The sequence below is a fragment of the Siniperca chuatsi genome, linkage group LG4, assembly GCF_020085105.1.
Source record: "Siniperca chuatsi isolate FFG_IHB_CAS linkage group LG4, ASM2008510v1, whole genome shotgun sequence".
Classification (NCBI taxonomy): domain Eukaryota; kingdom Metazoa; phylum Chordata; class Actinopteri; order Centrarchiformes; family Sinipercidae; genus Siniperca; species Siniperca chuatsi.
The window spans coordinates 1212438-1230661 of record NC_058045.1 but is presented as its reverse complement, the minus strand read 5'-3'; the positions used below and the strand labels follow the sequence as shown (position 1 = coordinate 1230661).

The window sequence follows — 18224 nt, the reverse complement described above, 5'->3', positions numbered from 1 at the left end:
ACGTCTGTCATAAATTACATTTCAAAGAATTAACTTATGGAGACCTTGTGTATGCACTAATGTTTACAGACATGTAAGGAGCTAATGTTAATATTGGTTACTTATTGGTTCATATTGGAGTACTTTTTGAAAGCAGCTTAATGCATTTTTGTTACAGTAATATGTATACCAGAGGTATGGACATTGAGCCCTGGCAACCAGCCCAGTCTCCTGGGAATTATACATGCATATATTGACGATTCTGCAGCACATGAATTAAGACCAATGCCAAAATTCAGTGCCAACACGAGGTAGTATATAGTTAATATAGTTTTATAGTTGAGTGGAGGGTGTGAACACTTCTGACACAGGAAGCCCGAAGCCCAGGTTCCTATTCTGTCTTGGATTCATATTTAGTCATAATGATGACCAAGTATTTTAGCTGCCTATGCCTACATTACATAGAGTAATTGAAACATGCAGATGTTGTAGTAATCATTAAATTAAAGGAACACTGGCAGTGGACTTTCAAAACCTTAATTCAAATCCAGATTTTACAGAACTGATCAAAATCAACTTTGTGTTTGGCAAGTAGGTTGTGGGAACCTACAGCAGCGGTGACCCCTGGCAGTCATTCTCATAGATGTGTGGGAGAGGTGCTAAAGGGAAAGACAGGGTTATTCACATACCTGCAGCGCACCATCACAGGTTTATTTATGTAATCTAATCGAGTTGAACAGTACATCTGAATGTTTTTCTTCATTTTTTTTGGAGGAACATTAAAACAGTTCAGTCCAAAAATATTATTGTGTCAAATTTCATATCTGGATCCATTACTCTGACTGTATGTGCAAGGGGAATTTATAAATATTTTTATTGCATACATCTATTTCCTCTTTCTTTATTTTGCCATATCTCTCTCTATGCTGCTTCATCAATGATCAGCTGAGAGCATGACTTCACCAAAAAGTATTTAGATTACCAGATAATAAATTAATATTCGTGACTTCTTCCACTACTACTAATTTCACTACTTCAACACCTGAAAACCACTTTACTGGCTACTTCTAAAACTTCAACAACTATCAGTACAACTACACGTATTACTACTAGTACAATTACTGCTAAAACTTCAACTCCAAATGCTTCTTGAACTACTAAAATAACTAAAAGTGAAGCAACGTATAGTCATTCAAAAACTAGTCATTCAAATACAGCAAACTATTTGTACTTGTATGAATGCTTCTGCCCCTGTTAATACTATTTAACATTTATTGTTTCAAGATTAATCTATAGATTATATTTGATACATGAATTAATCATTTAGTCTATTAAAAGCCAAATTCCAGGACATATTCCCATCACAAATTACCAGAAGTGTCTATGGCTATTAACAATGACTGATAAAGGAAAATAAAGGCGGGGTGGAATTGTCTGTCTGTCTCACATGGTAAATTCAGTATAATGAACATTTCCACAGCACTAATTCCATCAGTACAACAATAGGGTCATGTCCCTGCTGTTTGCACATTCTCATTTTAACAGAAATACTGTTTCCACTTATTAATTATTTCAATTAATTACTCCATAGTTTTTCAAATGCTGTTAACCAACTGTCAGTGACGCTCAATTCCTTCAGAAGAATACTTCCTTCCTTCCAGTTCAAATTAATAGCCCACCAGGAAGGGGAATGATCATACTGTCTAAACCACTGGATAGCTTTTAATGTGGAACATTGCTGCAGGAAGTGTTCAGTTTAATTGACAGTAGCTTAACAGCAATCGAAAAAAAGGCAATTGTAAATAATTAGTGAACTAAAACAAAAAGAGAAACTCAGAGCAAGTTCTCCCGACTCAGCAACACACCCGCTGAGAAACCAACTCTGATTACTGGCAGCTCCATTTTGAGAAACGTGAAGTTAGCGACACCAGCGACCATCGTCTGATGTATTCCTGGGGCCAGAGCGGGCGACGTTGATTCCTATTTAAAACTGCTGGCTAGGGATAAGCATAAATACAGTAAGAATGTTATTCACGTCAGTGGTACCGACTCCCGATTACGCCAATCGGAGGTCACCAAAGTTAATGTTGTGTACATATGCAAAGACAATGTTGGTCCGTTGTTTTCTCTGGGCCCCTTTCTGGGGAAGACCTGGTCTAAATAGGAGAGACAGCATTCATCCCACTTTGGATGGTGCAGTAAACACTAAGCTAGAGTTGAGCCCAGGAGGCAGAGTTGCAGTCCTACACGCTTCTTTGCACTTCCTTTAGAGCAGTTACCCACCCAAAACGCCTTAGTGATGCCTCTGACTTAAATTAATAAAACCAAAAATTAACAGAAGAGAAGTTATATATAATAACCTAAACAAAAATGCTGAAATAGCACAACAAAATAGGAAGATTAAATGTGGACTCTTAAACATCAGATCTCTGTCATCCTTGTTTTGGCATATGGCATTGAAATTGAACATTTAATAGTCTTTCCACAGAATCCTTTTTTATTGGCCCATTATTTGATAGCTTTTGAACTCCTATTACTGGACTACATGCCATTAGGTAAAAACTCCTACACTAGATGTTAATCTGATAGTGCTGTAGCTAAATTTAAGGAAGTGATTCCATCTGCATTCAATTCAAAGCCATGTCTCAATATAACAGAGGACTCCTATGCTAATTTCAGTCCCTCTGATCATCTTGTTGATAGTGCTGCAGGCTCACTGAGAATGTAACTCAACTCTATTGCCCCTTTAAAAAAAGAGAAACAAAAAAAGAAGGTTGGCTCCATGGTATAACCCCCAAATCTGCAAATTAAAGGTGGGGTATGCAATTCTGGAGAAATCCAATACCATGACAAATACCATGTAGAGAGCGAACAATGCTACAGCAAGTAATGTAACTAATGTTAGCTAGGTTGTGGGTTAGCAGACTGTCCCTACAGTTGCTGCTGCGATGCTAACAGCTAGAGAGGACGAGATGGTTTCCCAGAAACAGCAACCCAGCTCCAGACAGCGATACTCACAACTCTACTGCTACTATAGCTGACATCACAATAACAGTATATCTCAGGTGTTACTGCCGTGTAATCTGCTCGGAGCAGAAACACCATACCAAACTCTCTCTCTCTCTCAACACAGCGCTGCGAGAGCCTGCAACAAAGTTTAGCACCAACAGCTGTCACACACAGTCTGCCAGCTAACTTTACGAACTTACTTTGTGGAGAACCACAGATGGAGCAACCGGGTCCTCCATCTACCATACGTTTTCTTCAATCGGAACCAACATTCTTCCCTGCCTGGCTCATACAACGGAACTGCCAGATAACAGCAGCATGTTCAAAGCAACCGTTCTTCCTTTACGGACTGGTAACATAACCACTGAACCTATAACTGGGCATTACATAGCTTCACATGGCTTATCAGTGTACTTGGCTAAGCACAGGTCTGTGTTACTTTGTGAATGTATATGTATTGATTTGGTTCATTGAGTTTTATTGTTGTGATGTGTTTTCACGGTTAATTTGGTAGCCACATGCTAAGTTGATGTTAGTGATGTTCACACAGACACTATCCTCTTTCTAACCTGGCACCGTTTATCCTATACAGCTCACACATCAGATCATCAAACTAATTTAAATATTAGTCAAAGATAACACAAGTAAACACAAAATGCAGTTTTTAAATGAAGGTTGTTATTATTAAGGGGAAACAAAATCCAAACCTACATGGCCCTGTGTGAAATAGTGATTGCCCCCCCTGTTAAAACATAACTTAACTGTGGTTTATCACACCTGAGTTCAATTTCTCTAGCCATACCCAGGTCTGATTATTGCCACACCTATTCTCAATCAAGAAATCACTTAAATAGGACCTCCCTGACAAAGTGAAGTAGACCAAAAGATCTTCAAAAGCTAGACATCATGACCGAGCTCCAAAGAAATTCAGGAACAAATGAGAAAGAAAGTAATTGAGATCTATCAGTCTGGAAAAGGTTATGAAGCCATTTCTAAAGCTTTGGGACTCCAGCGAACCACAGTGAGTTATTATCCACAAATGGTGAAAACATGGAACAGTAGTGAACCTTCCCAGGAGTGGCTGGCTGACCAAAATTACCCCAAGAGCGCAGCGATGACTCATCCAAGAGGTCACAAAAGACCCCACAACAACATCCAAAGAACTGCAGGCCTGACTTCCCTCAGTTAAGGTCAGTGTTCATGAATCCACCATAAGAAAGAGACTGGGAAAAAATGGCCTGCATGGCAGAGTTCCAAGACGAAAACCACGCTGAGCAAAAAGAACATGAAGGCTCGTCTCATTTTTGCCAGAAAACATCTTGATGATCCCCAAGACCTTTGGGAAAATACTCTGTGGACTGACGAGACAAAAGTTGAACTTTTTGGAAGCTGTGTGTCCCATTACATCTGGCGTAAAAGTAACACCGCATTTCAGAAAAAGAACATGATACCAAAAGTAAAATATGGTGGTGGTAGTGTGATGGTCTGGGGCTGTTTTGCTGCTTCAGGACCTGGAAGACTTGCTGTGATAAAGGGAACCATGAATTCTGCTGTCTACCAAAAACTCCTGAAGGAGAATGTCTGGCCATCTGTTCGTGACCTCAAGCTGAAGTGAACTTGGGTTCTGCAGCAGGACAATGATCAAAACACACCAGCAAGTCCACCTCTGAATGGCTGAAGAAGAACAAAATGAAGACTTTGGAGTGGCCTAGTCAAAGTCCTGACCTGAATCCTATTGAGATGCTGTGGCATGACCTTAAAAAGGCAGTTCATGCTTAAAAACCCTCCAATGTGGCTGAATTACAACAATTCTGCAAAGGAGTGGGCCAAAATTCCTCCACAGCGCTGTAAAAGACTCATTGCAAGTTATTGCAAATGCTTGATTGCAGTTGTTGCTGCTAAGGGGGGCCCAACCAGTTATTAGGTTTAGGGGGCAATCACTATTTCACACAGGGCCATGTAGGTTTGGATTTTGTTTCCCCTTAATAATAACAACCTTCATTTAAAAACTGCATTTTGTGTTTACTTGTGTTATCTTTGACTAATATTTAAATTATTTTGATGATCTTAAACATTTAAGTGTGACGAAAAAGTGCAAAAAAATAAGAAATCAGGAAGGGGGCAAACACTTTTGCACACCACTGTATATCTATCAATCAAGCCAAATGAAACCAAATGAAATCAGTTAGCTAAACTTCAAGCCTTAAGGCCATAAAAACCTGGATGACCTGCAATTTTCTGATGTTAAACTCAGACAAAACTGAAGTTATTGTACTTGGGCCCCAAACATCTCCAAAACTCATTATGTAAAGATATAGTTACTCTAGATGGCATTGCCCTGGCCTCCAGCACCACCGTACGAACCTCAGAGTTATCTTTGATCAGGATATGTCCTTTATCTCCCACATAAAACAAACTTCAAGGACTGCCTGTTTTCACCTGCGTAACATTGCAAAAATCAGGCACATCAAGCTCCTCTCTGTTGGTCCCAGTTTGGGTTTGGGAGGCAGACACCATCTCCACATTTAAGAGTAGGCTTAAGACCTTCTCCATTGCTGCTCCCTCCCTCTGGGACATTCTCCCTCACTCCCCTCTTTCAAAACCGCACTCAAAACCCACCTATTTAAATCTGCTTTTAATCTGTGATCTATTAGTCCCCCCTCCCCCGTTCACCTTTTTCACTCTTGTAGTTTTTATACTGTTATTGCTTCTTGTTGTTTTTATACTGATATTGCTTTTACTGTCTCTGCTATTTTCTTGTAAAGCCTTTTGCCTTTGAGAACTTTAAAGCATTATTCAAATAAAATTATTATTATTATTATTATTATTATTATTATTATCCACTGATTTCTGGCTGTACATGTGTATAGTAAAAGCCATAATATGACTCACATGGTGCTAAAAAGTAGATTTTTATGGCCAAACAGGATTATCAAGGCCATACCCACTAATTGCTGAGAACATGCAGAATTCAAGCGCAATTGGACTGGACAAACCCATTAAATTGCTATGAATCACAATCCAAAGAAAGCCCAGGCCTTTTTCAGGCCCTACACACTTTGGTTTACTTTATGATCACTTGTTGGAAGCAACATTGCAGACACAGTAAACAGAGTTTACAAACAGATTTCCCTTTTTCTAGAGGCAATGTGCCATGCACATCACATGACTGGGTGACAGGTCTTCAATCATTCTCTTGGTTTGACAGCAACTTCCTGAAGCTCACTGTCAGACAGCTGATGTTTTTGTTTTGACTTTCAACGTCACAGAGCAGAATATAGCAGCCACACCCTTTCTGTTTTGTTTCTATCTAGCAATAACAACTGGGCTCCATTCTTAATCAGATTATATAACAGCTTTGCACCTAAATTCAAGGTAAACTAGTGTAACATCTTAATTTGAGGTATAGATAGGTGACAAATGAAAGGAAAAGGTGGGGTGTAGACACATAATGAATGTAGATGCTTCCATGGAATTCTGAGAATTGCTGGTCTTGCCCGAACTTTCAAGAAAGATCAAGGAGGACATACACATCTGAAGCCAAAGACCATCTGAGCAGAGCCAGGGGTTACCATCTCCCCCTATATACAACCTGTTATCACATCATCAAAATTCATGCTTAAGCTTGGGACACACCTGAAGACTAGATAGAAATACTAAATACACTAGACAACACACTGAACCACTCATGAGTAACCACTGGAGATCTGGCGGTATACGACCCTGCAAATCCTGTGAGAACGCTAACTGTCGCGTGGTCTTGTTCTAGGTGAAATCATGGACGGGGAGACGTGTAGGACTGTATAGCCTACAGAGTGAAGTTTGTAAATCAAAGCTAAATTCAGGTAAAGCTCTTTATTTAGCGATAGAGCTCTCTCAGACGACACACAAGTGAAGTCTTCAGTCATCGACTTCAGTCACAAATATCAAACATGGTTGTGAGAATGACTGGCAGCGACTGGATCTGAAGACTTAAGATTAGAGTCTTTACATATCACACACTATATGATTTTTATCGGCTGACTGTCAACATCAACTGACCCAGACTTGAACAGACCCGGTCCAACTTGGTCCTATCACTCGTCATGCCCAAATCATATTCATAAACACCTTAACTGTTACAATGTCTGCTTCTCTGTCCCTCTCTTCAGCCACATCTCCTCTCTCCCAGGCCCCTTCAATGTTATTCTTTACCTGTCCACCAGATTCCCTCAGACTTTTCTCTTTCCATTCCAGATCCTGCCACTCCTATCTGCCTCGCAATCACCTCAATCCCCTCACCTGTGCTTCCCCACCCATCTCCCCACCTGCACCTCATTCCCTCATCAGCCACTCTATATATATACCGGCCCAGATCCTTTGTTCTTCTGCCAGTTTGTCATAGTTGCTCATGTCCTGCTTTCAAGCCTCTGCATACCCTGTATCTTGCTATCTGGAATCTGTACCGGATCCTACCTGCATGTCTGCCTGCCTGTAAGTCTATATATACCTTTACTTCCACATTAAACTGTCACATTCTGCCTTGACTGTGTGTGTGTTTGGGTCCTTCCCCTGCTGCATGAATTGACCCCTGTGACACTTAACAGTCCTAATGTGTGTCCCCGCCTTCAGGTAACTAGCTAGTTAGTGGACACTGAGTGAAAGTTGTTTTGTCAAACTACTTCGAAAGTCAAGAATTAACTCTGAGTCAAGAATTTTCATGTTAAAGCTCCTGTGGAGTACATGAGAACAGCTTACCTCAAGAGGCACCATCAGACTCAACTAGCCAAGTCAAGACACAGGGCCCAATTTTCGTGGCGGTGAAACCAGCGCAAGCAGTGAGCCAACCGCTGACTTTAAAATTGTCTCTGCCTGTCTGTGTGGTATTTTGGTGTCCAGTTCAGAGAGCAAGGTGCACAGGTGGGAGGAGAGGAACAAACAGGTGGGAGGTTCATTCAAATCAGGCAGCGCAAAGTGAATTGTTTGACGCAACATCAGAAATAAGGCAACAACGCTTAAAATGTAAATAAACTTTTTAATTTAAACGCTCTCCAACCAGTAGATGTGTTTAAATCGGCATCAAATGTTTAAAATGTTTAAAGCAGGATCATTGGTAAATCAGTTTGCATTTATCAATAACTGAATATGAGTGCTTCTTACAGAATCTGTTTCTCCAGTACATTAAATCCCTGCAGCCATCTGAAGGCAGCGGGACACATATTGATAAATCTGTTAAAACAGATTTGGAAGTGCTGCGCCAGAACACATCACCATTACACAAGGCTGTCCACTGTGTAGCGTCATTAAATGACATGCAAATGTCACCAGGCTGCCACAAAATAACCCCAAACACCTCTACACACATCAGACACATCAGGTCACTTATTCTGCTGTTTTATGCGAGAGACATTGGATTACGGGAGCTCATTAACTCTGTGCGTAACAGCCTCCTTTCCAACTTAAAAAAAATAAATAAATAAAAATCAGTGGTTGGTTATTTAAATGCATTACAAAACAAACACTAGAACACTGGATTGATGTAAATGGCTTAGAACATTTTTTCAGTTACTTATTTCCATCATTATTGTACTAATTACGTGTATAAACCCCCCTCCCCCTGTGTTCACATTGTACCGCTCTGCACCATACAAACAAAATTATGCTTTTGTGGAGAAGACTATTCTTTATTTGTTGAGCTGCTGTCATGCTCCACTGTGATTGGCTCAGCTGTTTCATGGCTATATTACCAGTGATGTGACTGGCTGAGAGTGTTTATTTTTCACCACACCCTCTGATGTAGGCTATAATCACCTTCACCTAGCCCTCTGCTGCATGTCATCCCCCTCTCTCCCTTTCCTGTTTATCTTCGGCTGCACTATCAAGTAAAGGCAAAAAATATAAACAACAGACATCTGTCTGTTGTTTTCCTGTGTTGCTATGAATCCTGAGCCACGCAAACCAAGCTGTCGGTTATAGACTTATTAGCCTCCTTAAAAGGGAGAAAAGGTTTCCCTCGGAAAAGAGATTTCAACCTGAGGGGAAATAAAGGTTTTAAAAAACATCAGCCTTTGCAAACTACTTGAATAAAATCTGCCTGTGCCAGTTGAGGGGAAAACACCTGCTGTGATGTCACTGATCAGGTTGAGACCAAATGTGCAGACTGCTTAGTTTCAGCTCATTAGGAGCACTGAAGGAGCAGTTTGCTCCCTCATGTGAGTCAGTGTTCATTTAGCCATTAAGTGAAACAGACTGCTGTGAGAGACGGAACATCCATTTCTTGCCAGTTTAGCCCCGTGGCAAGGGTCCCTGAAGACGAAGTCATTTACTATTTTTACCATGTATCTTGGACATCTATTACCAACCAGACAGCCTTTGGTGGATGCTATATGTCAAGAATCAAAATGTTTCACTCTTTGACCCCACCACCAAGACTTAAACAGCAGGGTCTTCATGGGAGACAATGGGAATGCCTAAATGGAAGAGTATTGCTCTGACATTTCTGTGGTGTGTGTTATACATGACACTTGAATAAAGGCCTCTTAACTATAGTATGTCAGCAATGTGGCAAGCAAAACTTCATTCTATCGGCACTTGTATGACAACATTCTGAAATGCTGAAGAGAATATGACAAACATGTCTTTCAGCTTCATGTCATTACATCATCTACTGACTAATGATCATGTTTGCCTAGCTAGACCAGCATGTACTTATACTGCTTTTGTTCTTTTATGTACTTTTATTTTATTCTTAACTGTGACCCACTTTGTAAACTCTTTTGCTATGAGTACTGTAAACTCATTACAGATTACCTTTCTGATATTTGACATACAGTATCACTGCCAATGATAGTTTACAGGTGCTTTCAATTTTGACACTGAGCACCATAAATAACTGCCGTCGTGTGAACGCTCATGTGTAAAGATGGCTGCTCTCTCTCGCCTATTAATCTGGATTTGATGACATTGCACTTCTTTGCCATTATTTTCATTAAGAGACTTGTGGCTCAGACATCTCTTCATATGAAAACAATTTGGGCTTGTCTATATCCATTTATAGTTAACGTGGGACTGGTTAAGCAAAAATTGAGATTTATCAAACAGAACCATATAAAATAAAACCATACACTTGGCTTTATAAATCTGACTAAAAGAGCACATATGCAAATGTCTGTCTTTTTGTGTATACAAAGGTCTAGTCTTGAACCTACAGTTTTAGGCATCTGGCCCTGACGTCACTAATTTAAGTGGAAGGTTTTATTGTGAGTGGAGTCACACAGTTGAATTATCTGTAGGTAATAAGAGATTACTCTAAACCTTAGTCACTCGTCATCGTTGTTTCTCTCCTTGTACTTGTCTCACCACAGTTTGTTGGACCGTGTCACAACAAATGAGAGAGCAAGAAAAAGTAGGTGAAAGAAGCATGTCACACATTAATTGCTAAGTCTCATACCGGGCTTTTATTTAGTTGGAAAGGAAGAAGAGCAAACAAAGTGAAGGCAGCTTCTCTGCTGGAGACAAATACCTGAACTGCTGCATTCCTCATACTGCATTCTTTCTTTCTTTCTCACACACACACACACACACACACACACACACACACAGAGTGCGTGTGCAGTATCTACCAATGGAGAGCAACATTAACATAAGAGAAAACACACGCATACTGTCTCCATTTAGAGTGTATGTTTCCTGACAAGGCAGAGAGAACAGAGACAGAACCTCAGCAGAAAGGCCCAGACTAAAGCCTGAAGGCACAGACACTGCTAAGCCCCCTCTAAACACACACTGTAGATTGATAGAACGATATTGTAGGCTTCCTCCTTCCCCAAAATATAAGACCAACGCGGACCTTTAAATCAGTGTTGCACCCACAATCTGAAACATTATAATTCCACGTAAATCCTACAGTATTGTTACGGTCATGTTCCTGAATTTCTTGTCTAATCTAGGAAAGTTTATAACATCATCCAAAACAAAGGTGTAGTCCAAACCAAAAATTCTGTAAACTGTCCGGATACAACAGCTTTTAGACAAGCTCTTACTTTTATGCTCGGAAACACTTAATTACAAAATGTGTTATATTTTGTTTTATATGGAGTATTACTCTAAAAATGGCAAATAATGGTTAATTAAATACAGTGATTTTATTTGTTATTGAAATGTAACATCTGTTATGGAGAATTTAGACTATAAAAGGAGCATCATTCAGTCCACTATGGACCTCTAAGGTAGAGGTCTATTGTATATTTCTTTCCACGTGGCCTACAGTCCATTTGTGTTTTGTGTGAACTCTGATGCTGTATATTTATAGAGTAAACTGCAATTAGATCAGATTGTATACATGTAGGCATGCGTGTATCTGTGTAATTCTGTCTGTGTGGGAAACAGTTTTAACCTTCAGAGTGAGAACATGTTTTTGAAGTGAAGTCATTCTTGCTGGTCCTCGTGTTTTCAAGGAGCGGTTTAAGAATCAGGTGTTGATTTTAAACTTTAAAAATCTTAATTAGGGGACCGGGAATAAATGCAATGAACAATGAAGGATCCTCATAAAGATACAAATATTGGGAGGTGTGTGTTTTTGTTGTGCCAGTTGTATATTTATACACTGTGGCAGTCAAAGATTATTTCATAACCTCCAAAGAATATAAAAGTAAACATAATGCTTATGTTACAACTGTTGGGGCTCATTTTACTGATATGAAGGCTGTTCTTCCCTGGCAGACAATTAACTGTCCAACTAGAAAATACTGCCTGGATTACACCGACTGACTGGTTTAACAGCACCGTGCTAGACAGGTAACGGGTGTGTTTACGGTGTTCTCTGAAAGACGTCACAGCGCGGGGAAAAAGTCACAGCTGAGGGACTAGTAGCCTACCATGCTAATACTACATAACATATCAGAATCAGAAATATTTTATTGATCCCCGAGGGGAAACTTTTTCATTACAGCTGCTCACTATCACGTCAATGCACACAGGAATAGAAGTACTAAGCAAATCGAAATATAATACACTATAATACAGGTAAGATAAATTAAGTACAAAGTGGATATAAGTATAAAAGCTAAAATAAATGTAAGTACAAAATGAATTTACAGGTTAAGTATGTACGGTATTGTAAATGTAGCAGATTAACCAGATTATTAGAAGGTGGATATTGCACAGCAGTAATATAAGTATGAATGAATATCAATAAATAGGGAATATTAAACAAAAAACAGAGTATATTGCACAGGAGTATTAAACAGAGTATACTGCACAATATTTCAAGTACTTAGAGGGAGAAGTTAAAGAGTTTAATGGCCACAGGCATGAATGACTTCCTGTGGCGCTCTGTGGTGCTTTTTGGGGGGAGGAGTCTTTCGCTGAAGATACTCCTTTTGTTTGAGCAGCATGTCATGGAGTGGGTGGGAGACATTGTCCAAGAAGGCATGTAGTTTGGCCAGCATCCTCCTCTCTGACACCACCGACAGAGTCCAGCTCCACTCCCACAATGCCACCACAGACTCATAAAACATCCTCAGTATTGTCCGGCAGATGTTGAAGGACCTCAGCCTCCTCAGAAAATAGAGGCAGCTCTGGCCCTTCCTGCAAAGAGCTTGAATGTTATTAGCCCAGTCCAGTTCATTGTCCATGTGTACTCCCAGGTACTTGTAATCCTCTACACTGTCTACACTGATGCCCTGGATGGAAACCGGGGTCACTGGTGCCTTAGCCCTTCATAGATCTACAACCAGCTCCTTAGACTTTGTTACATTAAGCTGCAGATGGTTCTGCTCACACCATGAGACAAAGATCCCCACCACAGCCCTGTACTCAGTCTCATCACCACCGGTGATACATTCCACCACAGCAGAGTCATCAGAAAACTTCTGAAGGTGGCAGCTGAAGTCTGTGGTGTAGATGGTGAAGAGGACGGGGGAAAGGACAGTGCCCTGAGTGGCCCCAGTGTTGCTGACCACGCTGTCCGACACACAGTGCTGCAGACGCACGTGCTGTGGTCTGCCAGTCAGGTAGTCAACAATCCAGGACACGAGGGGGGGGCATCCACCTGCATCGCTGCCAGCTTCTCACCCAGCAGGGCTGGCCGGATGGTGTTGAAAGCACGATCCTCACCGTGCTTGCCGGCTTGCCCAGGTGGGTGTAGATGCGGTTAAGCAGGAAGATGATGGCGTCCTCAACTCACAGCCAGGGCTTGTAGGAGAACTGAAGGGGGTCCAGGAGGGGTCTGACCATGGGCCGCAGCTGTTCCAGCACCAGTCTCTCCAGGGTCTTCATTATGTGGGAGGTCAGTGCCACCGGTCTGTAGTCCTTGGAGCCATTGGGATGCAGCATCTTCGGCACAGAAACGAGGCAAGATGTCTTCCGCAGAACAGGGACCCTTTGAAGACTCAGGCTGAGGTTGAAGACATGTTGAAGGACTCCACATAGCTGGGGGGCATAGGCTTTTAGCACCCAGGAGCAAATGCAAAAGTAGACAGCCACAACAATTGCATGTGCGAATTCACATGGTAGATAATGTGGCCAGAGTCCCACAGCTAACAGTTCAATGTCTGGGCTACAGATGCTCCGCTTGATAGTAATGTGACCAGGGTTACACCATCTGTTGTTGACCAGAACAGAAAGCCTGCCGCCTTTCCACTTATTGCTCCTGGTGTGATCCCTGTCGGCCCGAACAGTCTGAAAGCTGTCAATGGAAACGTTATGATCCGGGATATCCTGGTGTAGCCATGTCTCTGAGAAGCACATCAAACTACACTCACGGAACTCTGTCTGACTCCGGGCTAACGCCGTTAGCTTGTCCATTTTATTTGCCAATGATCTCACGTTGCCCATGATGAGAGAAAGCAGACACGGCTTAAGGATTATGGATGATACCATATGTTTAAAGACATCCGCAGATAGAAACAGATGAAAGCGCAGGGGGAGTCGCGCTGGAAAAGGGCTGAAAATTAGTGTATCATGTTTCCATCACTGCAGGTGCTGGAACAAATTGCTAGTGTTCTCTCTAAGCCGCAAGAATTTTCTTACAGTATTTACATCTAACAGTTTTATTTATATATATTTTATAAGCTTGTCCTCATTTGTACCCATACCCCAGCTGCAATTTCTCCAATATTATGACTCCTTTGCTCTTAGACTGGAGACTTGTGGTTAATTATATCACTTAAATAAAGGTGGTTGGTTCAATTAAATTTAAGCCTCGAATCACTGAGGTTTCCCTCATTTGCAATGAAGTCGAGATACAGAGAAATACACAGTTAAAAAAGTCAAAAAAGGACAATACAGTGAAAACAATTGCACACTGAGGTGAAGTGGTTTGAGATCATTGTCTTGAATTGTCTAGGGGTAGTGAGTGTCGATCTTGAGAATCTTTTTTTGTAGATAATTCCAAGTGTTTGGTGCACAAAATCTAAAGGCAGATTTTCCAAGTTAAGAATAAACCTGCAGGACTTGAAACAAAAGACATTGCGTAGAGTGAGTAGGGTATGGCCCTGTGGTCCAGTCCTGCATAGATGTTATATAGGGTGGTGAATGTCAAGTATTTATCACACCTCTGTGTCAGAAAGGACCAACCAGCTTTGCTGTACAGAATGAAATGTTGAGTCTTGAGTTGAGTTTTTGCTGCAATTTGGTAATGAGATTTTCAATATGATGTAAATGATTCATCAAGCCAAATATATGTATCTATTTATACTCTGTGACTCTCAATATTGCTACCATTCAGTGTGGATGGGTGTAGACTGATAAAATCAATATATCTTGCTCTAGAAAAAAGCATGAACTTTTTGCTTACATTAAGTATTAGTTTAAGTTTGACAAGTGCATCTTGAAGAGCACTAAAATAAAGTTGGAGGTTCTCCACAGCAAGAGTCAGCAAAACAATAGTGTCATCCATGTAAAGATGGACATTACAGTAAGTTAGAAAAGAGACAATATTATTAATATAAATTGTAAACAAGACAGGCCCCAGAACTGATCCTTGTGGAACACCTTTTGTTACTGGTAAAAACTCTGACACACTGAAATCTTTCAGAAAGGTAATTTTGAAACCATCTACAATCAATTGAATCAAACCCAATATTACATAGTGTCTGAATAAGCAGAGAATGATCAACTATATTGAAAGCTTTTGACAAGTCAATGAAAACAGCAGCACAATGGTTCCTTTTGTCAATACAAGAAACAATATCATTTACAACCAATGTAACAGCAGAGATGGTACTATGCATAGGTCTGACACCAGACTGGTGAGGGCTAAAAACAGAATATTTTGAGAGAAATACTTTGAGTTGATTATTCACCAGTGAGTCCAGGATTTTTGCCAGACAGGGAAGTTTGGATATTGGCTGATAATTATTGGGATTGCTGTTGTCTCCTCCCTTGTACAAAGGAATCACATGAGCAGACTTCCAGGTACTGGGAATTATACTAGTTGAAATGAAAAGATTAAATATGTGTTATTTGCTCAGTGATAAATGGAGTGGAAAGCTTTATATTTGTCTGCTCCAGTGGATTTCCTGGGATCAATGGTTTGTAATGCATTAGTTACATCACTAGGAGAAATAGTTTGTAATGTGAATTGGGAAGCGTGGTTTACAGGGTATACAAACACTATTTATAGGTGTGGGTCCTGTATACACATTGTTAAATGAATGACCAGCAGCAGCAATGCTTATTAAAAACTAGGCAGATCTCTTTCTGGTTGGATAATATACAGCTATTACATATGCAGGTAAAGAATTAATAAGTTTTATTTTTCATAGAATTTACTGCCTTCCAGAATTTTGCCAGATTTGAATATGAGCGGTGATTCTAAATAATTGATTTGGCTTTCCTTACAGAAGCTGTGAATGTATTTCTCACTTGCTTAAAGGCAAGCCAATGGGATGGGTCCCCTGAGCATCTAGCAAGAGACCATGTTTTGTTTCTTGCTTTAAACAGAGTTGAAAGTTAAGGGAAAACCAAGGATTTGACCTGTCTTTTATTCTGATGTTTTTGAAAGGTGGATGTTTATCCATAATTGCAAGGAAGTTCTTTGAGAAATAATCTAATGCCATTTCAACATCAGAGATTTCAGAGGTAAAATTAATGTCACTACAGTAAAGGTTAGGTAAAAATGGTTGTTTATTAAAGATTCTTAGCTTTCTTTTGACAACAATTCTATATTGTGTTCTCTTCAAGTGTGTATCTCTAACACAGAGTCCTAACTGCATGCGATGCAAGCGAGCGTCAGCGACAAAATCAGTTACAATTGCATTATATTTTATTGGACCATCCTAACTGGCCCGCGAGCGATGCGCCGTTTTGAGCTTAACTTGTTGGACCCAATTGTTTTTAGGTTTGGTGTCATGACAGACCGCTTTGAATGTTGCCAATTTATTCCTGAAGTAATCCTGACAGGAATGGCAACACTAATACAGGAGACTTGTTTGAAACCAGGTCCATGCTGTGTACAGTAATTAGACATCCTCGCCTTAATGATCAGTTAATGAGCAGGAATTAGTTGATTTCAGCATCAGGTCCATATTACAGGCTAGGAGCCATTTGCCTTTTTTGTTAAGATGTTGACCATCGCCAGCAAATCAGGCCTATTCCAAAATACATTAAAACAAACAGAACACCGTGGGTAAAGCAGTATCCCTTCAGCCAAATATGAAGCGGCCAGATTCGGCTACAGTTTACGCGGTGTAGAATGGAGATTCTCTCCTGGAGCTCAGAGATCTCTTGACGGCACTGTTTGCAGTTTACAGTCGGATGGCGAGGTAAGTGGAGCCATGCCTAAAAAAACTGGCTAGTTTATCCAATAAACTAAAAACAAGCCAACTTGGCTAGCAAACAGCTGTCACAGCAGTCAATAGCCACAAACTTGGAAGTCCGATTGGGACACAAATAATCGTTTGAGTCAGTAAAACTGGTTGAAAGTAGTTAAGATCGATCTAAAACCAATGTTTCTTAAAAAATAAAAATCAAAGTCAAAACTACTTAAAACACACACATAACGGACTGCTGACACACTGTTCAGACAGCTGTCTGGTTAGAAATTCATATTGTCAGTTTCAATAACTTTTCGGTTAATTGCCTAGCCCAAAAACTGTATAAAAACCATCAGAAATGTTGAATTTTACTCATAGAAATCGACCAGTCACAAGTCTAATGACCTAGATCTAGGCTAGTTGATGTCAAAAAAATAATGCATTTAAACATAGTGAACACTGTTGCTCAGTTGTCATCTAATATCTATCTATTTCACATGCTTTCACATGCCCCCCCCCAAGCTTCCCTTTAAACAAGTCACAAGTTTAGATCATGTGAATGAAAATAAGGTCAATAACTACAGCACTTAAGTGTTGGGCTGATTAACTGACAGGCTTATTCAGTGACCGGCTGGCTGGCAGTTTTACTTGATTATATTTTGTGATCATTCATCACATAGCACACTATTACAGAACAAGGCACGGAATTGACTGAAATTAAAGACCCGGGCTATATACTTAGGTAGGTTAGGTATGCTACGGAACTAAAATACTACAAATGTGAATGGCTAAGTAGCTGCAGCTTAAGAGTAGGGTTTAGCGATGTCTACCAAATTGGCATATGACAATGTCCACAGTGAAACATTGTTGTTGACACTGTTGTTTGGAGTAGCTTGGCTCCTTTTTAAGGAACAGGGCAGTGCGTAGTGGGTGTGGGAGAGAGAGAGTGACTGTGACTGCACTCAGAGCAGACAGGTGTTGCCAATCGGAGCAGAGGAACAGGTTAGCAGTGAAGTTGTCTAGTGGCAGTAAATGTACAGTGTAGGTTACAGTTCGGCCATGAATAAACGCTGCAGCTCCTCAATACCCAAGACGTTCCCATGTCTTGCTTCCCAGCTGCTGGATAAAAGTGAAGGTGGTAAGCCCCATGGTTAGCATCAACTTCATCCCTGGAGGAAAAATTCCCGACCACGGTCTGAAAGCTGTAGCAGGAACGGCTAGCACTACGCTTAAGTTACCTCATTAAGCAGATCATATGTTTATAAAAAATATTTGAAATATTAGTCATAGTGATAAACTACTCTTATTTTACTTTTTACTCGCAAAGCTTTTATTGCACTTTCAGTAACAAGATTTACTCGCCAAATCATGATGGTAGAGGGCTCAGTGGTCGATGGCTATCAGCCAACGGCGATGGACGATGGCATCGTTCATATTTGTCCCATATCTGTCCCGTGTGTGTGTGTGTGTGTGTGTGTAACAGTGACCTCACTCTGTAGT

The 18224-nt window shown here is 40.5% G+C and overlaps 1 protein-coding gene across 1 annotated transcript in view; it reads right to left on the bottom strand.

Annotated features, from left to right (window-relative positions):
* Positions 1–18224, bottom strand: part of pard6a (par-6 family cell polarity regulator alpha) — a 54433-nt gene that overhangs the window by 17825 nt on the left and 18384 nt on the right. The gene's annotated exons all lie outside the window — the stretch shown is intronic.